Source organism: Melospiza melodia, chromosome 6 (assembly GCF_035770615.1).
Source record: "Melospiza melodia melodia isolate bMelMel2 chromosome 6, bMelMel2.pri, whole genome shotgun sequence".
NCBI classification, from domain to species: Eukaryota; Metazoa; Chordata; class Aves; order Passeriformes; family Passerellidae; genus Melospiza; species Melospiza melodia.
In genome coordinates this window covers 74,204,874-74,228,271 of record NC_086199.1, presented here as the reverse complement: position 1 = coordinate 74,228,271, position 23,398 = coordinate 74,204,874, and the positions used below count along the sequence as shown (strand labels likewise).

At 41.3% G+C, this 23,398-nt stretch overlaps 1 protein-coding gene across 6 annotated transcripts in view; it reads left to right on the top strand.

Annotated features, from left to right (window-relative positions):
- The first annotated feature begins 21,021 nt into the window (after positions 1-21,021).
- The window catches only part of SIPA1L1 (signal induced proliferation associated 1 like 1), a 202,091-nt gene continuing 199,714 nt past the window's right edge, over positions 21,022-23,398 (top strand). For 3 of the 6 annotated variants that reach the window (XM_063159194.1, XM_063159196.1, XM_063159190.1), the window contains exon 1: positions 21,581-21,647. The gene's annotated coding sequence lies outside the window, so the exon portion shown is untranslated. Of the gene's footprint in view, positions 21,041-21,557; positions 21,648-23,398 lie in introns of those variants that run through there. The other 3 variants (XM_063159195.1, XM_063159191.1, XM_063159192.1) reach the window with 2 other exon arrangements.

Genomic DNA, 23,398 nt, shown 5'->3' with positions numbered 1-23,398 from the left:
CCAGCTCTACCCTCTTCATTGCTCTAGGTGATGGGAGTGGAATTAGGATAATTGGACCAATGGTCTGGGAACAATGACTGGAGCTTGTAAGAGAGTTTTTGCATAGCAAAAATTATTTTTAAAATGGGAGCAAGGAGAAATGTGATAAAAGTAATATTAACAATGTGCAATGTAAGAGGAAAGGGGGGGGGGAAGGGAACACACCCACAGAAGGAAGAAAATATGACTCGGAGAACTGAAGAGGATGGACTGTAAAAGCAATGCAATAAATAGCAAATGATCAAGATCAAAGAGAAACAGAGTAATGATTAACTTATTTGCAGCATGTAATTGAAGCCTATTTCTTCAAGTGGAAGGAAGACTGAGCGGAGTTCAACTTCCTAACCTTCATATATAGTAACTGGAGCCAGAGGTAAACCAATTTTTGATTTTTTTCCTAAGGGTTCACAGATTAAAAAAAAAATCCAAACCCTCTGAAATCTTATTAATTTTTTTGTGAATACTGTGAGGCTCTTACAGCCATTGTAAAGCTTTCTCTTGCTTCAGTTCCCAGGTGGTGCTGTATTTAAAGGAATGAACAACCTCTGAAATACTGCCAATCAAATGGAAACCTCCACACCCTGCTCATGATGAGCTGTACAGAAGAGCAATTATGGCAGGGTTTAGTCAGTTTCTGTGTGCTCAGAGGATACCAGTTTTGTTTCTGGCTCTCTTCTCTGATGAGAGGGGCTCAAGCCCACTTGTCTTACTCAGAGTTGGTGCTAGAGTCAAACTCAACAGTATGATCTGTGTGAGTCACTGCATCGCCGAGTGAGTTACAGTCACAAATGGTTTGTCCCAATTACAAATCAAGGAGCACAAGTTGCTTCCATTGCTCTTCATCCTTAACAGCCTGCTACATTTTATTGCTGAGCATGTATGGGAAGAAAAGATGCATAAAAAGAGCAGCTTAATGATTACAGCAACTAAAGTAGAGTCAGACCATCCAAACCTGTTATCAGATGCAGTGCTTCTCCTTTTTGTACTACTGAGGCTTCCTCTTGCAATGGCAACAAGCACATGAAGAGTCAGGCATTTCCTGTGGCTCTTCTAAGAAGCACATCTGTATCTACTGAATCTTTGGAGTATTAAAAAATTGATGCTAAGCCAACTGCCACACATTTTCCCAGCCAACATCAAATTAAAGTAAGGGACAGTGTCATAATTTCCCATGGCTGTTTTAATCTGTTACAAAAAGAAAGTCATTATTCATAACCAACCAAATTATAAAATATCTAAATCTCTCACACAATTTTTAATATGTGGATTACCTTTTTAAAGCAAGGCTGTAGTGTAAGATGAATGATGATCACTTCTCACTATACTACCAATTACTTCACCCATTCCTCTCCAAATGTGTAATATACTAATATTTGAAGACCATATTCAACAGCAAGGTAAACTGAATGCTGCAAGGGAAGTAATTGCTTTTGAATCTAATTTTTCAGACATAATGAAATCTCTTTTAAATTAATTTAGAAATGTTATCAGAGCTTATGTAAGCACGTCTGTTATCAGCTTTGTCTAATTACCTGCGAACTGTGTAGTGATACTGCTTATATCAACAAATATTTAAAATATATGCAATTTTACAAGAAAAGTTTGGTTTTGAAGAAGTATCAGCACAGTAACAAGCTTTTTCAATGAAAGGCAAAACTTTAAACTACCTAATTTTTTATTGTCCTAATAATTATTGCTCCATGTGGAAGACAGAAGAATAAAGGCAGTCATGACTTAATAGAAAATGTCTGGCTAGAAGAGACATATTTGTAATTTTCTTGGCTGGAAATCTAATTTTAATAAGGGACTTGGGTTTGGCTAAATTTCTGAGGAAAGATGATATTCTAAGTTAATTTTTTTCTCCAAAATTAAGAACAAACTGAGAGACTGTTGGCCTGTGGAAATAAAAGCTTTCTTACACAAGAGAGTAATGGAAACATGTAGTAAGTTAAGGTAAGCAAACTTTTCATAGAGTCATAGAACATGCCGAGTTGGAAGAGACCCACAAGGATCATTGAGTCCAGCTCCTGGCCCTGCACAGGGCACCCCAAGAGTCACACCCTGTGCCTGAGAGTATTGCTCAAAAGCTTCTTGGACTCTGTCACATTTAGTGCTGTGTCCCTGAGGAGCCTGTTCCAGTGCTCTGCCACCCTCTGGGTGAAGAACTTTTTCCTAAACCTCCCCCAACTCAGCTTCACGGCATAGTTATTCATAGCCATATAAAAATGGTGATGTCTACAGGCCAATTATTATTCTACAGAAATAATGAAAAATATTTGGTAATAACATAATGGAAATGTCATCCCTAGCACTGTGGTTTGTCATTACCCCAAGCTTTAACAAATCAGGTAGGCTCTGGCATGGTGAGCACTCTGCCTAAGAGAGAGATCCTCTAAAGAGTGTAAATGAGTTGCTCAGGTGAGGCTCTGAGGGAGCTGCAGTGTGAGCAATGGGTGAAACCATTTCTCAGCTGATTACTCCAGGAAGAGGATTAAATAATGAGGTGTCTGTGAAACCTGTGTGTTGGGTTCTTCAAGTAGCCCCTTGCAGCCTGATATTCCTGGTTCATTTTTCCCTGCACTGCCCTGCTTAACAAGGAAGGAGTTTTGTGGGGAGCTTGTCCTTTTGTATTTATGAATGAAGGTGGCAGTTTACATCCTGTTTATGTTCTCCTAAACAACTCTGTCTGAGTCTCCTAAGAGAAAATTATGGTTCCTTTTGGTGGAGGAAGCTGCAAACCAAAGGAGAGGTTGCAACTGGTAAGCTTTTCCTATGCTTATCTGCAAAGATGAATATTTTTTGCAACTAATAGCCACAGCACTTTTACCAAAACTGCGGCAACTCGTGTTTTATTTCTGGAGTTGTGTAGATCAGCTGTTCTCTGTGCTGGCCAAATGTCCTTATGCGTTTGCACTGTTTTATAAAAAAGCAACACAAGACTGCCCTGTAAAGATGTTACCTGAGCACTCTAGATCTTTGCCAAGATGCATTTGAAGCATTAAATTTTGTGTTAAATTTTTGGGTAATTAATCCACACTTGCTGTGTTTCCTCTATGCAAAGAAAATATGTTGAAAATAATAGGACTGTATTTTCTGAGGCTCCTGATATTCTTAGGGACGCTACTTTTTGAAACATAGTAAAAAGGAAATCTGCAGCCAAGCAGCTGCTTAGGTGATAGCTTTTTGTGCTAAAATCCAAAAAACTTGAACTCAGACTTCATGAGTCATCTATAATTTGTTGTATGTTGAGGTATATCTTGCTTTTGGGCTTTGGGCTGGAATGTGAGCTTTCTAGCATAAATAAGCATACAAGAATTGGCTTTATAACTCACAGGTCTTAGACTGTCCCTGGCTTTGGATTATGTCCAAGTGTGACATACTGTCGGGAGCTGAATGCTTTTGATAGTTGATGTGTATACCAGCACAGCAATACTAACAGGCTTCTAAATGCCCACAGTAGTAAATTTTAACCAAAACTAAGAGGATATTCTGTCAAAATGTCTATAGCAACTGCCTTAGCTCCTTGCTGCTTGGTTTCCTTTTGCTCTTGCTTTTACTCCACTTCCTCCCTCCATTCTGCCTGCACTCCCATAATGTCCTCCTCCAGCAATGGAGAGAGAAGCTGACAGGCCAGCTTCTGCATGTAGCAGGCCACCAAGGGTCTGTGGGCCCTTGAGAAGGGCTGTGCTGGGGAGGTAGATCCCATAAGGTGGGATACTCCAAGAGGAGAGCCACTTCTTGCTGCAGCCTGCTCCAAGGAATTACAGTCTCCTAAGCTTCAGAGCAGCTGGAAATTTACTGTTAGGTAGAGGAAAGGGAGAAATTCCATGCCCACATGATCCACCTGTGAAAAGTTCACTTATTCCATCTGAAAGAGTTAATAGAATTGAGACAGCTAGTGGTATTGTGATACTGTGCTTTGTGAATTGTTACTGGGAAAGATGTTACTGCCTGTCATTACTTCTTGGTCCCTGGCAGGCAACACTTGGCACATGACAGGAAAAAGACCAGTGCTTCCAGCATGGAAACTGTCCAGGACCAATTTTTCCCATACAAGAAATAGAAATCCTAGCTTGAGTGTCTGAGATTACAGCTTCAGACAAATATCTCCAGACATTACCAAAGTCAAAAGAGTGACAGAAAACATTCTTCTGTGCGAGACATGCTGTTTTCCATGTGGTGATGAACAGCATCTCTTTCCTCATCAAATACCAGGACATTTTGAGGCATACCAATTGATGCTCTTCATGGCAAATAAAGTGATGCTAAAGCAACAGACTTGTGCATACATTCAGCACTGGAAATTTTTTTTGGCTCTTGCAGCTGCTATGGTTACCAGTCACGCGGTTGGCCACCTTCTGTAGTGGAAGTACAGAGTGATTATACTGTACATTGTGTGAAGACGTTGGATAGACCTTGGGGGCGTGAGGTGGGTGTGAGTTTCATACCCACTGCAGAAGGATCTGGAATCAAAGTTCTCTGAAAGCAATACATTTCAATGCTAACACTGTCTGAGTGTTTGTAAAGCAACTGTCTTTGTCTTGTTATATAACTTCTAAGGGAAAGAAAATCAACTGCGGATTGGTCTTCAGGATGGAGCAAAGCACTTTTTGCTCAGACATCATAGTTTCAATCACCATACTAATGAAAGAGTTGTTCATTTTGCCTATCCAGGGATATTTTTCCTGACTTTAAGCTGGCAGTATGCCATAGCTGACAGAAACTTGAATTTCTTCTTCTTCAAACATTGCAGCTGTTTGCAAGACAGGCTATTTCCACATAGTTCAACATCCTGCCTTTTGTTGCCATGAACAAATGGTGCTGACACTTGTGCAGCTTTGATTGAATTTTCACAAAAGCTGTCATTGTGGATGAGACCACCTTTGACTTTTTCTTTGTTAGTCAGTGATGTCTGCCTGTGGTTTTGTCTCCAGCTTATAGTATTTCTTTGGGCTTCAGTGGCCTCCACCCAAGATTTACACCTGCCTTCACCTAGGTTCAACTGCTGGTGCTGGTTCCTGTGAGCTCATTGATGACATCAAACCCTCCAAGCCCTCTCATGTACTTTCCAATTCACTCTTCCATCTCCCATCCTGTTACTGGTATTTATTTATATGTCATATTTATCAGAATGTGTTACACATAAGATAGGCAGCACCAATGGCTTGAAATCTTAATGTTTCCGTCTTTCTTACCTTATACAGAATACTCTCTATGCATTCATACCCACATGAGCATGATTTTACTTGTACTTCTATCACTGCCTGATACTCAAATCAGTCCCTGGAAACTTAAGGCGTCCTTCTTGCTAGTATGTTAAAGAGGCAATAGGAGTCCTATATATAGAAGTCCTGTATATCCCTGAAGGGCATAAAGGAAAACAAGTAGAGTTATGTCAATAACAATTTCCTGGGCAATGAAATAGCATATAAAGTGTTGAGAGAGAAATGGTAATAAATTCAGAATAATTTTTTTTTTCATTTGTGAAATGTTCCCACGTATTTATTTTGTCAGTTTTCCCTTCTCCATGAGGGTAAGAAAAATCCTTCTTTTAAAAAATTTTATTCTGCAAGCTTATTTTCAAAAAGGCTACTGGCAGGTTGTCACAGACAGGGAAGATTATGATTAACCAAAATGTCATCAGCCTGTTATTCTCCACAGAAGCCATATGAATGGGAATTAAGTAACAGGCTTCTGCAAACGGATGATAGGGAAGCAGAGGTAACAGGCTGATTTCTCAGCTAATGCAGGGCTTTGCTAAATGAATGGAAAGTGAGATTTTCCTTAACTTCTTAGACCTCATCAACTCCTATTATCCAAAAAAGACAAAACTCTCTTGTCAAAAAGAAATCTCCAAGATCATACAGAAAGGAAAAATTAAATTCCTCTTTATTTAACCAAAAGTCTTGTATTTCTAAGCTTTGGGTTTCCTATTAATATCACTGTGGCATTCATGCTGCTGATCCTTTTTTCAACGTTGCAAGATTAAATCATTGCAATGGTAACTGATGCATTTTCCTTCGCAGCACTAGCAGATGATTTTATCCCATGGGAAGCTTGTGCCTGATTCAATCAGGCATTCTTTAACTTTTAAAAAATTGTTTTATCAAAGGAAAGATGGAGCAGTACATGTTAGTCCATTAAGTTATGCGTTATAACTTAGGATGAGTTCAAGCCATAGAATCTGGATATGAATTTCAAATGCATCTAAAAAGCCCATGTCACTGTGCTGATATGGGTATATGGCTGGTGTTTGAAGTGTTCAAGGGTTTTGAGTGGAAGTCTTCAGGACAGTCTGCCCTTCTTAATTGGACAAGATACCAAACTTTGCCAATGCAGCAACAGAAGCAGTAATCCATGTAACACACAATGGGGGGAAAGTCTCCTGTCAAATGGCAATAAAACTGCCTTCTGTCCAGAGGTTAACATATCTCTGCAAGTCTTGTTGACAAGTCAGTTCCTCTGTATGTGAGGGAGCAAGCTGTGCTTTAATGCCTTTTGGAATCTGTCCTGTCATGAGCTCTTCGTTCTGTGACAGTGGCAGGCCAGGGTCCCAAGAGCCATCTGTTGGGCACAGAAACTTGGCTGCACTGAAGAAGCCTTTGAACTGTCCACGATCTATGGTTCAAAACCACCTCAGTGTGGCAAGAAGTCCTGGGCTGCAGAGAAAAAGCTGCAAGGCCACAGGTCAGATTCTTCCTCCCATTCCCATCCTTTAGGGACACAGGCAGGTGAAACCATCTGCAAGACCACTGATAGCATTCTCAGAAGGTAGTGGAGAACTCACAGCTGATTCTTGTGACAGTCCCCATTTTCCTGCCCCTCCCAGCAGGTCCTGAAGAAGGAGACTGCCAGCCACACAAAGCCAGCTCTACAGTTGGGAATCAGCTTCTCTTTGCCTAGAGATATTTAAAAGACATGTAGTCATGGCATTTAGGGACATAGTTTAGTGGTGACTTGGCAGTGTTACTTTAATGGTTGGACTTCATAACCTGTAATGTCTTTTTAAACCTAAACGACTCTAGTACCCATTTGCTCTTTTTCTTGGTTGTTCTGTGGGAAAAGCATTTGCCCTGCTGTTAGCCTAATCAGTTGGGTTTCCATGTTGCCTTTTATAAGACCTCCTTACATTATATGGGAAGCAACCAGCTGAGTGATCCATCATTGCAATTTCCACTTCCCTAAGACACACAGAACAGCCCACGAGGCACAGGAACCAGCTGCAGCACAGGACAGGCAGCCCCAGCCTGCAGCATTGCTGGGTTACCTCCAAACTGCTCCAGGTGAGCTGGCACTGGGGGAGCTTTGTGAGGGATTCCACATCTCCGGCATGTGGATGAAGTGACAAGACTAGATCATGCATTTCAAAACCTTCAGCACAAAGTCCAAGGATACGTTGCCATCTTGTAATAATAATGTAATATTTCTTCTCTCCGACTGAAAGCACACAATTTTCAAAGATCACAAGTGGCCCTGTGGGCCAGAGGTGGTGGCATCCATTGACACGGTTAAGGGAACTTTGTTCTAATTATTTCACATAAAATGCTAATAATATTATTTTGTATAACAAACTCTTAAAATAACACATTCAAACCTTACTGGATTTAACTGCCAAGATTCCATAAAAGGTCACTTTTTCTCTGTCAATTGCTTTCTTTTCTTCTAAGCTGTGGTAATTAGAATCTAAAGAAACTCTAAGCTGAATAGGGAAATTGAAATCTTGCAATTTCTCACAATCACATATCTTAGTGCTTTGAATAAGGCAAATCAATTTTTGACAATGTTGTCTTTGTGATCTCTCCAAAATGCCTTCCCCCAACCCTAGGGTAACTCTCTTCAAATATTTGCCTTTTTTTTTTCCTGATAAGTAATTTTACATTCATTGGCATTGCTTGCTTATAATCAGAGAACCATTCCAGCAGCCAGCAGATGTTTAAAGACAGCGTTTGCTGTTTTTATTGAAAATGGGGAGGGTTTGATCCCAGATGTCCTACCAAAATCAATGGGGCTGCCTGTCTGCTGTAAAAGAAATACTCAGTGGCAAGATGGGTAGAACTGAGCTCCAGAGCTTTCAAGGGAATCGAGCAGGTATTCAGAAAGGATTGGTGGAAGCTGATTTTGCAGTAGTAATTCCCTCGATGGTAGTGATGCAGGAGTGCTTTTCAGACGGGTTGTGGAATAAACTGAATGGCTGGCAATATTCATTGCTGCTTCCTTCCTGTGTGCTGCAATGAGAGCAAGACTGGTTTGGACAAAGGGCTCCAGTTTCCTATTTCTACTCTGGTGCTTGTAATGTGCTGAAATAGAGTACTCTGCAAAGTAGCCAACAGCAAGACCAGGTGTGGAGATGGTGGCAAACATAAGTAAGCAGATTTTTGCAGAAGAGCATGGAGCTCAGATGCTACTTTTTTATCTTCACGTGATGGTGGGCTCTCAGCTGGCTGACAGCTGCATCACTTCATACTTGTGGCTGATGTTTGTAATATGTAGCACATTGCAAGAGGTACTTAGGTACTTTATTTGTTGGTGAAATACATGACACAGCGGAAAATTTTAAAGATGGCCCATATAAATATCTAATGAGGGATTTTCAGTCACAGTAGTTATGACAATTAAATAGCAGAAGGAATGAAATGCTATCTGCTCTAGAGAACCTGCTGTGATAGATTTAAAGCCTCTGCTAATACATTACACAGGGACATGTTCCAGTAGTTTATAACAATCCCTTGTGGCCAATAGCACCACTCTTCAGGACTGTAATGCCCACAAGAGGCTTTCTTAAGGATGAACAGGATTTATCTGGATCCAACTTGATATCACAAAAACATCTTTTGCTTGTGGTGTAGTAGATGCCAAAGATGCCAAATGAATAATCACTGAGTAAATTTTACTGTTACTAGGTTGTAATATACAGTTCCAATTCCCTGTTTATTCAGGTTTACTACTTTGATATCCACGTGTTGACATAATTTATTGTGATAACCAATCACCTACTAGACTTGCTCTTCCTTCAAAGGTGTGTTGTGTCCTATTAGGTCTTACATAATTTTCAAATCTCACTGCTCCCTTTCCTGCTTTCCCATATTGATTTAAACCATTCTATCAGCTGCACATTATGCACATGACCCCTTGTAAACACTGAACTGCCCCTTTTAAGGCACTCTCAGTATGTCACTTACTCCCCCTTTTCAGGCCATCAGAGACACAAAGGCGTTTTTCTTTAAGTGACAATCAGGCCCCATGGTCCAAGTGTGAGGTCGTCTTGGCTGTTGCTGTGTGTTTTAGGAGTATGATAACAGAAATAACATTACCAAAATGAGCAAAGTTTGGCTCATCTAGTGACACACCAGCAGTACTTTGGGTTGCCATGCAAAAAAAAACACAAAAAAACAAAAAACAAAACAAAACCCAAAAAACCAGCAGAAAATCAGGATGTTGGGAAGACAGAGTTTCAGAGTAGTGGGAAGCCAGGCTCATCAGGGAAGACAAGTGATTTAACATGACCCTTCACGGTAAGTGCCTGCAGCTAGCTGATTGCTAAAGCAGCATTGAGGGGATCTGTTGAGGAGATTAAACAATCAACCAGGCCAGCTAGCAAAAAGGATGCTGTGATGGCAATAGTTGCAGTTTCCATTGGAAAGGAGGCTGATTCCCACCAGTAGTGTTCTTAGACTTCTGAAGATCACTTAGAGTAAGCATTACTTGGTTTAGTATGCATTTCTCAGTTTATCTTGTTTGTAAGCTTTTTTAGCTTGCTTTCTGTTTGTCTGCCTTTAGAGGGTTGTATCAATTGCTGCTCCTTCACTCTGTCAGCAATCCCTAAACCTTTCTATTTCAGGTGCACTCAGTGACTTGAGCCCTAAGCATGTCAATTGTAGGACAAATACTAAGTGTGGTAGGGCTACTCATGTGTAAAGTTAAGCCTGTGTCTGTTCTCTGGGGAAAGAGATGGGAGGGGACATCCTGTCATTTGATCAGCCAACAGAGATAGCTACAGAGTAGTTCTGGTAGCATTCCTAAAATCAAATAACCAAAACTGACTTTTGAGGTAGCTGTGCAGAATGCTATCTGCACAAGGCCAATCTATAAAAATATAGTAAATGACAATATATGATGTTTTAAAATACTATTTTTCAAACCACCAGCCATAAAAGATCATGATAGTCATAAAGAATAGCATATGGGAGAGAGTCTTGTTCTTTCCTGGTCCCAGACTTTGATTTTGGAGTGACTGGCAAACACTAAACAATAAAGGGTTGCATGCAGCGTACATGAAATACTTAGAAGGTGTCAAGATTGATTTCTGGGTAGGTTCATCAGCAAGGTTACTTGTGTTACAGAGCTTTACCATGTCACCTAGAAATCCTTCTATTGCCAATAGGAAATTACTCCATAAATAGTATAGGTGTGCCAAAACCCATAAAGCACTGTACAAACCTGGTGCTGTTCATTCCAGGGCTCAGATGAGTAGTGACTCTCGCTGATCTGAGCTGTGATGTGCATTAAGCTGTGACAGCATGTGCATATTGACACAAACAGGGCCTAGATCAATACAGCCACTTGCAAAATGAAGAGGATACATCGATATGGAACTAATATTAGGCAATGTAAGAGAGGAAATTTGAGCCAAAGACTTTAGTGAAAATACTGAAGACAGTCAGAAGTGTTATGGGAAGTTTAATATCCACACACAACACAGCTGTGCAGGGCTTAAGCTGTCATCTGGAAGATAACATCAGGAATATTTTACTCTATGTGCTTGCATTAATTGCAGGTTTACAGTTTTAGAAGGGCATTAGGGTCTTTTTGAAAAACAGAGAAAAAAGAATTTTCCATCATATCTTACTTTTAACCAAATGTGTTTATCTGATGTTAGAGCAGGAATCTGATTTCTATTAAACCAGCATAAATCTCAAAACCCCCCATCACTTTAATTTTATGTTGGTGATGGATTTCACTGAACAGCTTTTGTCTCCCCATTTCTTAGAAGCAATAAAGATAACAAAAAAATGCTGAAGGATTTACAGCAGGAAAAACCTGCAAAATTATTGCCTGTACATTTTCAGTTATAATAATCCTGTACAATCATAAACTATTTGGTTGCTTGCAAAATTGTGTAGTGTTATTTGTTCCTTACATAATTGTTGTACTTGTTTCACCAAGGCTTAAAATTGCTAATATAAGCACATTTTCAAGCAGTGTCATAGTAGAAAAATAATTATTTTTATGCTAGTTGTCAATAAATTGTAATTAAGAGTTCATATAGACATGAAAAAAAGAGTGGAAAACAAATTACAAAAAGCAACAAAAAGTGTTTGTACAGAAAACTCACCTCTTGTCATTCTGAAAGTCCAATCTCAGTAAAGGCCATTTAAGTATTTAGGCAAGAAGTACCAGTTGGAAAAATGCACTGCTGCATTTACACCTATTGCATTCAATTTGGAAAGTATTGCCAACAGCATCCCTTACAAGGAACTTGAGTCTGCTTGGATATAGATTTTCTAATGATTACCCCAGGGCAACTACCAGAGAGGACAGCCACATCTAGGATGTCTAGACAACTAATGCTTGCCTATTTTTACAGTACACTTCCATTTCTATTGAGCCTAGAGATCACAGGAGGGCAGAACATAAAAGTTACTAATCCATTAATGTTTCCTGTTTGTTCCGTGAGAGGGTTATGAATTGTTTCAGTGTTGAAATAGAGTGACTTCAGGGGTTATCAACAGATGTCTCAGATGAATGAGTCATAGTTGCTGTAATCTAACCAGGTTGTGTTTTGGGGTTTTTTCCAGAGACAAGAAATTAACTCCACTAAACAATATTATAGAAAACAATCACTGCAAATTTAACAGCAATATCTGCCTAGCAGGGCAAGAATGGAAGCTGTGTGTGTTCTTAATATGCAAATAAAGCACACAAAACTGAAATTGTGGGGGCGGGGGAAAGGCAGGAATCATAAAACTTGCAAATACTCTGTCAAGACAGGAAGTCCTGCAATCCATGTGCCTCATAAATAGATCAGCAGACCCATCTGTGTCATTAGGTGACTTGGGGGACACTGAACTGAAAGAACATATATTATTCTGCCAAGTGGCATGTGAAATCCCAGGGGTTTTTTTAATACACAAGCTTGAATTCTGTAAAAGAAGAAGTTTGTTGGAACTCAAAATACCTTTCAGTTCTGAAAATATTAGGTTTTCAGGCCATCCAAAGTGAGGAGAAATGTAAAGTCAGTCTGGAGACTGTGTATGTGTGTATGCATGTGCACAATGATGTCACTAGGATGCCTCAATAAGACAGACAGACTGACTGAGATTTTAATCTCAGGAAAGCTTTTAGAAAACTGAGGAAAAAAAACCATAAGGATTTATTCACCAGAACATGGGACAGGGAATTCTACAGTTTTGACAATAGCCTGAAGTACAAGCATATCAGCTGCTCTAGATCAGAACTGATAAGAATGTAATGAACTTCCAAGTTTTAATTGAGGGAAATATACATACACATGCAAAATAGTCCCAATCATTTCTGAATAGGTTTTGTACAGTATTATGTAGGGCTTTTATCTTTTCTTGAATGAAAATTGAATATTACCTTTTATTCAGTTTAAAAAACTTTTGACTCTTAAAATCTGTTGTTTTTCAGTTTTGATAATGAATAAGACTGAAGAAATGTGCATTTCTTCCCTGCTTTCACCAGAATGAAATGCACATTTTGGCTTTGGCTGGCATTCTGAGACATAGTTCATTAGTCCCTTGAAAACTGCAGAAAAATTTTTCTTAAAACAGGGTCTCCAGGTCACTTTTTTTCTTAGTTCCCTCCCATGAATAATTGCCCAAAGTCCCATTTTACAAGCTCCTGTGTATTTTTTTTCCTGGTGATTCTAATACCACTGGGATTTGATAGTGTTAAAACATTGACAGTACCTCAGGCTCTCAAAAATCCAGCCTGGCATTCATGTTCAACAATGTCTGTAGCCACATCCATCTAAAGTTTATGCAAATACACTTGGGCTTGTTCCTGTAAATAATTTTTGTGTGATTATATAAGCTAATTTAAAAACCATTAAGCACTGAATGAACATTTGTATCAACAAACTTAAGAACTTAGATTTCTGTGCTCTGAAACCACAATTTACAATAAAAAAATTATCTTATTGATTCTGCTTGTGAAACTGCTGTGAAACTTGATGAAGGATGTGTATGCAAGACTTTATATTTGACCCTTGAGAAGAAAATGTTTGTCAAGTAGCAAGAGAATCTTCCCATAGAAGATTGTTTTCAGGCCACAGGATACATTCAAAGCTTTCATGATTTAACAGAGTAACTCTAGGCAAGGCCAGACCCTTCTATTTTCTACCTTAGCAGCAAAAATGAATCTGTATTGGTGCACTCATATTTCTGAAGGGTAATGCATCCTACTCACATCCTCATTGATTTACTTTAAATAACTCCTGAGTTTCTGCAAGTATACTGGCTATAGGTGTAGGTTGATACAGGTACCATTACAACATAACTAGTTAATAAAAAGCTTGCAACATGTATTTGTAACATTTATGACATGTTGAAGAGATATGGTAAAGAAGTTCTATGGCACAAGACAAGAGTGCAATTTGCCCTCTTTCATGTATTTAATATGAAATACATACTGCAAAAATATAAGGAAAAAATGACTGTCCATATACCTGGCGCTTTTGCTTTCCAGATCCCTGCAGTCATCTTTTAAAGACCAGTTTCCTACTTGTTCTTAAGCTGAATTCCAGTTGCAGTTGTAAGTTGAATGGCAGTTGCAGTTCTAATATCCTCCTGTTTCAGTGCAGGATTTTTGACAAAATATCTGGAAGATGACTTCAAAGCAGCTGAAACCTGATATACACACAGCAACAGAAGAGGAAGGCAAACACTGAGGTTTGGATGGCACAAAGTGGTCTTATGAGATCTTAATTTATCAGTTGCTTCTAAGTAGCCTTCTGAATCCCACATCAAGGTTTTCAGACCCTGTGGAAATAGAACCTACACATAAAACGGTGGTGGCTGGAGCAATCCCACTCTTTGTGGAAACCCTATGGAATGGATACCAGAGGAGAGGAAATTCTGATTTCTACACCTCTCTCTCTCACCCAAATCTTTCTTTTGAGCAGAGTGGATACAAGATGAGAAGGAGTATTCCCAGCAGAAAGGTAGAATTCTAACCTGAGATCTACAAAAAAATCTGTTCACCCATAGAGATCGAGGAACTGAGTGACCAAACCAGAAGTCTAGCTACTCAGCATAACTTGCTTCATTGAATTGATGTACTCTGTGAGTATAAATATACTTTTATAATAAGTATAGTAACTATAGGTGGCTCAGTTATTTCAGAATAGCATGGGAAAAAATTTCATGTTTTAGCCATGCTCCAGAATATTTTTGTCAGTTTTTGGACTTCAAAAATAACAAAGTGTTTTCTCCCCTCTTCCTCCTGCTATATGAAATCCTCAGACAAACAACAGAGTGACTAACACCCTTTGCTATGGAAAGAATGAAACTGAGTATTTAGAGAGTTGCCAAATGCAGAATAAACAGATACAAAAATTTCCCTCTCTATCTAATATGGTGATCTCAGTTGGGAGTTTCAACATCAGTCCTGAAATCCTGAGATAGAACAGTCCTCCAAACAAATAATACCTCTTTGAATGTCATTTTAGAAGAAGCAACTTACTCTGTTGCAAAGTGGAAGCTGCTGATACCACAATATTATCCTGTTGTGGTAACAGTATCATCTCTTTTCATGCAATGGAACTGTTTCTTCCTCAGTAATTTAAGCCATGGAACCCTGTGACTGCAATTTATGATTCTAAGACAGTTCTCGGAATATTTCCCAGCACTCTCAGTGATTGGCAGCTCTGTAAAAAGCGATAGCTTGCCCAACTATCCATCAAACAAATGAGTGGTAAGTCATTTGGAATTTCTCCCAATGCTATTCAGTTTTCAGTTGAATTTAATTCTGTTGTGTGTAGGAGAGGTTTCCCAAAGGTTAATAACTGTGTCATTCTATATTTTGCTCAGAAAACTGAGAGCAAGAAAACCATATTTCAGACTAATTGTGTATAAAATACTTTTACAAATAGTCACCTTGAATTATGGAAACACAAAAATGAAATGTATCTGAGGGCTTTTTATTTTATATTTTCTTCAGAATGAATCATTCAAGTTTGTTTAAGAATGCTGCTCAAACTTTCTAGAAATTTCTAAGGACACTGGGTTTTGTTTTCCTCCCCTTTTAAATGAATCTACTGTTAACCTCAAAGATAAGACTAGGAGATAGCTCCATTCCTTAGTATGACCAGCCCAGAACCCTTTGCTGGAGAGAAATGCTTGCTACAAGTAGAAATGAGAGGGCATTCCTTCATTTTAAGATGTTGCCAACAGAAGGGGTGCTGCTTTATTCTGTGTGGACTAAACTTTCCTTGAATACAGAGCACTTGGGTTATGTTTCTCTCTGGTCCATATCAATCTCCAACTACATGCTCTACTTCCCAGGCACAAGCTATAAGCATGCTGCTGTGAGCTATTGTTGGTGAGAATGCTCTCCATGACTACTGCTGAAATTTTGCTATTTCCCAGAAAGGAAAGGAAGGATTTCTGGTGCCAGAGCATAAAAGTCAGTACTGAGACTTTGGACCTTACATGAACATCATCCAGATCGTGTTCTTAAAAAAAAAAAAAATAGAAACAAACCCCAGGGCAAGAATCAAGCTACATTTCCTCCTTCCAGCTCACTTGTCTTAAATATTACACTCTTAAATATTACATTTGCAGAATAAAATGGACCTCCTTCTCTACAAAGTGCTCAGAAAAACTATGAAGAGATGCCAATTTATATACTACATTTTAACTCAGTGAGCTCCATCAGTGAAGAACAGTCCCATAGTCCCAAGGAGAAGCAAGACTCAAGGGAAACAGGAGTCAAAAAAGAGAGTTCAGTAGTCTCAAGGTAAAAGGGCAGCTGAACTGAAATTGTGTCCTTTCCACTACCACCACCCTCTTTTGCAGTCTGGCCTTTTCTGAGGTTCAAAAAATGCTTCTATCCAGAGCAAGCTGCTGCTGCCACTGAGTGAAGGAATCCTACCTGCCTGCCCTCTTGGCTGTTTGTTTCTCTTCCTGTATTTTGCCCTATCTTGTATCAAACATTTATGAGGCCACAGTCTGAACTTGATCAGGAAAGTGATCTGTCTGAACGCTAGTGGTTATTTTTCCTGCTGGGTTAGTTTCTAGCTGGAGCAGGTCTCTGAGTTAGCTTGCCAGAGTCACATGGACATCTGTGTAAGCAGAAAGGTTGGGGCAGCACAGAGGCAGGAACAGGCAACCAAGAGGAAGAAGGAGCAGAGTGTGGACTAGACAGATCTACTTCCATTAGCAGTGCCTGTGTATGCCATCTTGTGTTCCTTGAGCCTTACTCCAGGGAGCTTGGGGCTTGATTTGCAGCAGTATTCACAATTACAAGTGAATTTCTGGGGAGATGTGCTTCTGGAAAAGAAGAGCTATCCCTTCCTAACCACATCGGAAAGCCAGGTGGTAGCTATTTGATCTATGAAATGGAGATGACAATATCACCTTACAGGAAAGGGCTAAAAATGCATTTGTTACTCTTTGTGAAACACTCTGTTCTGATGAACACTCCAGATCAACCTAGCTGGCAACACATCCACCTGTCTTCAGGGCTAGAGAACAACACTTTGCAGAAAGGAAGGCAGGGAGCTGTGCTCTGATTTTCCAGGCTTCAGAGAAATTGGGGAGAAAGTTATACAATCATGCAATTGCAATTCATATTATGGAGTGGCTGTGCCAGAGAAATTTGAAATAAAGGTATATGCAGATGGTATTTGGGATTTATTACTTTTGCGTATTTGAATTTTCATCCCTAATCTTTTAATGCATGGGAAGGGAGTTTTTTTAATAAATAAAGCAGAGAAATTCTGCTTATGTTGTTTTAAAATACTTGAATGGTATGATTTAATGGCTGACACTGTATCACATCACTTGCAAATTTGAAACAAAGAACCCTCTCTCCAGAAACTTCCCTTTTATTTTACCTTCCTGTCAGGCAAGGAAAATTTCTAATTTTCCTTCTCTTTCCTTGCACTTTCTCCTAAGCCTGTAGTACTGTGACTACTTGACACATTATGCTGACTTACTGTACATTGGTCTAACTGGCCATGTTCTTGCTCCAGGTACTAAATTAAAACCAAAAGGTAACATCAAAATAATATTTTTAAGTATTCTGATGTGCATCCAAATAAAATGCAGGGTTTTTTTAACAAAAAAAAAAACCCTTTCAGACAAGATTATTAAGTGTGCCTTTATTATTGAAAAGCTTTCTTGATTCATAAAGTTAATGGCTATGTCATACCTCTGTAAGTGCAGACTTGAGACATGCTCTGAATGTGTGTTTTGCAATTCTTTTCTGAGGAATTTACAGCTGTCTAGGTCCTAAGTGGCTCCCATTAGTACAGTTTGTGGGCTTTTTTCTCTATTCCAGTGGTTTGGCAGACCATAGAAATGCATAAGAATAACGCAGATCCTTGCAAATTGTGAGAAAGAGGCTGCTGACTGCAAAGCAGGACAGACAGGCTTGGCAGGAGGAAGCAGCAATGTGGTTGGGTGCCTCTGAGAGCCCACAGCTGAGAGGTCACAATTCTGGCCTGTCAGACTTGACACTGATCATTTCATTTTGTGCTTCCCACTTGACAATCCCTTCACACCAGCCTTCAGGCTCACCTGCACTCTTTGCTCCGTGTGCTGCTTGGTTGCAAATGCTCCTGCATGCTTTATTTTCAAATCCTTTTTGAGGAAACTCCTTCAGTATTTCTACAATGCTAAATTGTGAAACATTTCCTTGCATTTATAAAAAAATACATTTTTTTCCCACTTCTAGCTAATGTGTATTTCTCACATTGACTTTTAATGGCTTCAAATACTTTTATGCCCTATTGGTAATTACCCATGCCAATTAAATGGAACAGATTTACTTCAGGATGAATTCTTATAAGCTGCAGAGAGCATTGCTTTAAAATGCCTCTGAAGTCCCTTAGAGAGTTCAAATGACTGTGTGAGTTACCTAGAATTATAATTGGTGAAGTCAGGGAGTGTTTATATCTACTTGATTGGAAAAAAGAGAAAAAGCCACAGAAATTATCTATTCACAAGATCCTGCCTTTCCTGCAAACATTGGCTAAAGAAGTTGCCTCTTGTCCCTGTCCCCAGTGCCCCAAAGCACAACTGGCCCTTTCTTGTGGCAGTATAAGTGTTTGTGTGCTCTAAACTGGATCACTGAAATGATCCATATGAAAGATTGTTCTCTAATTCCCAGGGCAATAATGCTAGAAAACACTCCAAGAACCTAAAGCCTTCCCCACATATAGAGACTTCCTGAGAGCATGAATATCCTGGAATGCACTGATCCTGGGCTCTGTCAAATCATCTCTATGTGAATTGCTTCATCTGTTTTTCTGGGGAGCTCTATATCCAAATTGTATCACTTCTTGGAAGGGTGTGCTGGATACAAACTTCCACATGTTCATTGTTCATCAGTGAATAAATTACGCACTCAGTTTCAGGGTGGTTCAGGTTCTTAGTCAGATTTTCCCTGTGCTTCCAACAGCTCCAGCCAGCTGTACTCAGAAATAGTCCTACTATTTACACTTTCATAAAGCTATCAATTAATTTATGCTCACCTTGCTCTTCTGAGGTAAATAATGTATCCTTTTCCCTTTTTGTTTAAAGGACAATACTAAACCAGAAATTAGGTGTCTTGCCTGTGGTAACACATCAAGTTAGTGGCAGAAAAAGGACTGGCATCCAAATATCATTGGAGTTTTTGAGGCTTGTCTCTACACAGGGAAACCAGCTGTGCATCCTTCATTCTGTAGCAGCTAGTCAAGCAGAAAATGGTGTGTGACTGCTCTATAAAAGAGAAGAGTCCTTTTGTTCTGGAATTAGATGTGAATTATTGAGGCAAGATAATTATTTTGGAGTGAACCCCCTGTTATCCTTCCTATTTTAGATCAGCTCTTCTGATGACTTTCTTACATAGGCCGGGGGTAAACTCTAAATTCTCCTTCTCTCTCTGCCTCGAGCCTAATTAATAACTGCTTATTATAAAGACACAGCAAAGTTTGTACTTCCACAAAAAGAACATAAATGAGTTCTGGATATTCTGACACCTGTGAGAACACATATTGCTCTTAAGTGCTGCTGGGCCCTAATCACAGCTCTGGATGGGGAGAGTCATGCAAGAGAGAGAGTGTGGTGAGAACAGCACCTCAGAGCAGCAGCCCTCACACTGGACCCCTGCAGAAGCAGATGTCAGCCTCTCAGGCCTGGGTTCAGGGAGAAACCACCTGGGCCAAGAGCAGGAGCCAGCTCCTGGCTGGACTGCAGGCAAGGGTGTGTGCAGATAGCACACAGGCTGGGCTGGGGCTGCGTCACAGCCTCTCCCTCCCCGTGCGCCCCTTCTGAATGTCTTCCTCATCTCAAGATCTGACACAGCAGCAGGGTGTGAAGGAAGATCATACAAACCATTTGAGAATGTGCTAGCCTCATTAACCTCATTAAAGAACTTGCAAGCCAGAGCCTCACTATCTAAACTCCTCTGATGAATGCAAATTCAATAACTGCACACCACAATTCCTAATGCTGCAGTCTCATCCAGGGCTGTTGTGTGTATGAACCTCAGGCCTGTAAGCCTCTTTGGACTCCCCTTTATAGGACTGGGCCTCTAGCTGCCAATAAAAAAGTTTTCATTTAAGTGAAAATCAAAAAACCCCATATTCTTTTAAAAGTAAAAAAATCACTTCAGGTGGGTGACATAAGATAAATATATTTAAATATTGAAAATGTTCCTGGTTTTTTCCCTAGCTTGTCAATTCTACTTTTTCTTCCATGCCAGAGCAGCACTGGGATCAGTTCTTTGTTCATCCATAATGCTGTTTCTTCTCAGGAAGATGAGATTAGGATTGTTTTTTCTGACCCCATAACACATGCAGGAGTCACGACTTCAAGTTGAGAACGTGTGAAAGAGTGATTGCTCTCTAGAAATCCAGATATTTTTACAGTACCAAACACTGTGATATTTAAACATCAGTCCTGAAGATCCGTTAGGAGCCCCTTCAGAAGGCATCAAGCCACATGGATCCGTGTGTAAGTTTTGTTGGTCTTTCAGGACGTTCCTGGAAAGTGAATGGGGTGTGAGGCGAGCATCTCTGCGCCAGAGCAGCTGCTCACCACAGCTCGGTTGCTTTAGCTATCACCATGCTGCACACTGCTGGAACGTCGCCAGTCCAAATCACAGTGTCCTAATTTCATGGAAAGCTTCACTTAAAGTGGTTTAACTGAGATTGTTACTGTCCTTGGCTAGGCAGAACATTAACAACCATTAGCAGAGTATCCAGAATGTGTTACCTGCAGCTTGTTTTCAAAATTCTCGCCATTTGAAAACAGGGCAGCATTCCTGTAGAACAAGGGCTGATGTTTACATATGCTATTTTTCAGATGTGCCTTCCCACATTTTAAATTTGTTATCTGTGATGGATATCTTAGGGAGAATCCATTTTAATTTGAGTGGTAGCAAAAGAGCTCGGGGTATACTATCCGTACGGAACCGGTAGGTTTTGACCTTGTGTTAGCAACTACAGTGACCTTCTCCCTATAGGTCTCCAGGAGGCTGGGAAGTGATGTAAATATCAAAATGGTAAGAAGTCAATCAAAATGCAGGGAGCTCGGCGCGGGCCCGAGCCGCCCGCTGGGCCCGGCGCTTGGCTGTTGCCATGGGAACGCCGCCGGAGCGCGGGCGGGCTGCGGGCGGCCCCTCTCGCGAGAGCGGCGGCGGGCGGAGCGCGGCGGGGCGGGCGCGGGGTGAGCTCATCCCGGGCTGCGCGGGCGGGGAGCGCCGCGCTCAGCCCAGCCCAGCCCAGCGAGCGGAGCGGAGCCGCCGGCAGCCGCAGCAGCAACTTTGTTGGGTGAGTTGCGAGCCGGAGCGCCGAGCCGAGGCGGGCTGCGCGCCGCGCCCCCTCCTTCCCGCCGCGGAGCCTGCCGTGGGGAGCCGCCGCGCCGCTGGCCGGAGGGGTGTGCGGGGGAAGGGTAGCGGCCCCCAGCCCCGGGGCTGCGCGGCCCCCTGCCCGACAGGGTTGACGGGGGCGAGGGCAGCGGGCTCCGGGTGGAAGTGGCCTTCTGAGCTGCCGCCCGCCGCAGCGCCCAGAGCCGGGCGGGGGGCGCCTGCCCCGAGCGCCCCCGGGGCGGTGCGAGCCCGCCGTGCCGGCAGCTCCGGGGCGGGTCGGCGGGGGTCCCCCTGCAGCGAGCCGTGCCGGGTGCTAGGTTCCGGATTTGCGTTTTTTTTTCTCCGCAGGAAAGGCAGCCCCGAGCGGGAGCGGCGCGGCCGGAGGCGGCGGTGAGCGGGGCGGCCCGGCCCGCTGCGCTCCGAGGCGGCGGCTCCCGCGCTGCCCGTCCGTGCGGAGGCGGCCGCGCCGAGGGCGCCCTGCGGCGGGGGACGCGCTCCCCCGCGGCCCCGAGCGGCACACGCCGCTCGCCCCCACGGCTCGCTAGATAACTTGCCTCTTGTTCGCCCCCGTAAGTTGCACTTAAACCTCTTTTATTTTTTTTCCCCCTTCTTTACTTTTTATAGTCAGCGAGGGTGTAGTGGGACCGGTTTTGTTCCGAGCCGGTGCTGAGACCGCAGTAATGATAACAATTAGGTGATGTGGGGGCAGTGCCAGTGGGGATGTTCTGAATGCTCTGCTCACGAGGAGGCGGGGTAGAGGAACAAAATGTTTGCGGATGGTTGATTTCTTCACTGGGAACCTGGAAAAGTGGGAAAACAGGGAATGCCTTAAACTGAATCTTAAGGGGAAGGAGGTGGAGAAGCAAGGAAAGGTAGATGCGAAGGTGAATGATTACCTTCCTTAGTCGAGTTTGTTTGCACGTTCCCTCTTTTATATTGCATGAAGTCCTGATGTTAACGTTCTTATGCTATATTTAAAAATAACTGTGCTGTTTGTACTGGATATCTGTGATGCAGCTTCAGCTCATGTAATGAGGAATGCACTCATTCATGTCTGGTAAAGCAGCGACACAAAATGGGAATAGCTCAACTTAATGAAGATCTCCTTGTATAACCTTGGCCACAACATCTGTATGTTTTAGTTTGAGGAGGCACGTTTTAACCCACAGAATAAAACAGCGGCATTTTTTTTTGGATAATATTGCTTTCCAAATCGTGTTTCAAAAATTTTACCTGCAAAATCGTTTTAAAAAATTTGAGTGATGCTGCTTTAATGAACCCGTTACTGCATGCTGAATGAAGTGCATCTGTGAGCACGGAGCCCTAGTTGATAATACAATGCAAATTTGTCTTCGGAGTAAAGGTGTCGGGTTTCATTAGGTTCCAGATCTGTATGGATGAAGGAAGATTGGTGTTTTCTTTAGAAAGCAGCCCTTTCATGATGGGATTTTGATTGATTGTTTTTATTTATTTTTCTAACTATGGGAATGAAGCGCTTGTTTCCTTTAAATTAAGGCATGAACCAGTTTTGTAAAAGGGAAGAGAGGTTTTGCTGCAAGTACTAACTGGGTAGCAAGTATAGGTGTTCTCTCAGGTGGAGAGTTTGGTTCTTATTTATTTGGAATGCATTGCTGGGCTAGACTCCATTCCCTTTCAGCTGAGGTGGTGGGAGAGACATGTGAAAGTATTAAGGTAGAAGTTTGTGGCAATTGTAATCGCAGAGATCTCTTAAGTTGTGTTTCAATGTCAAGGCTTTTATGCCTTAGGCCATCAGATGCCATACCAGTTATTAATGTAGAAACAGTGTGGGAACTTAACAATAAATTTTTCTTAATTTCAAAAAAACCCAACCCCATAGGTTCTATTTAGGTAAAGCTAAAAAGAGAATTTTCTTGACTGAATGTTTTGTGTGCGTGCTGTGTCTCATTTTGCTGATAGGAAGCTAGAGACAGAAGGTTTTTTTGCCATTTAAAGTGTTTATTTATGGCCAGTTGATTAAAGGATGTGCACTTAGTTGCTCAACATTGCATTAAGAAGGTTTTAGTGATGCTAATAAAATGCTTAGTTTCATCACTGCTGTTTGGGATAGGTGTACTTAGCTCTCAGTTGTGGTTCATAAAACCTCTTAGATCATGAAGTCAGAAGCAAAATGGGATGTCAGCTCTGACTACTGTAGGGCTGCAAAAATTTGCTTGATGCAAAGGGCTAGCAGGTGTAGAGGCAGGCACTGACACAGACCTGTGAAAGGGTGGAGCTGCAGCCAGGAGTGAAGACTTAGCATGAGGACATGCAATTAATGATCTATTTTTTATATAATAAA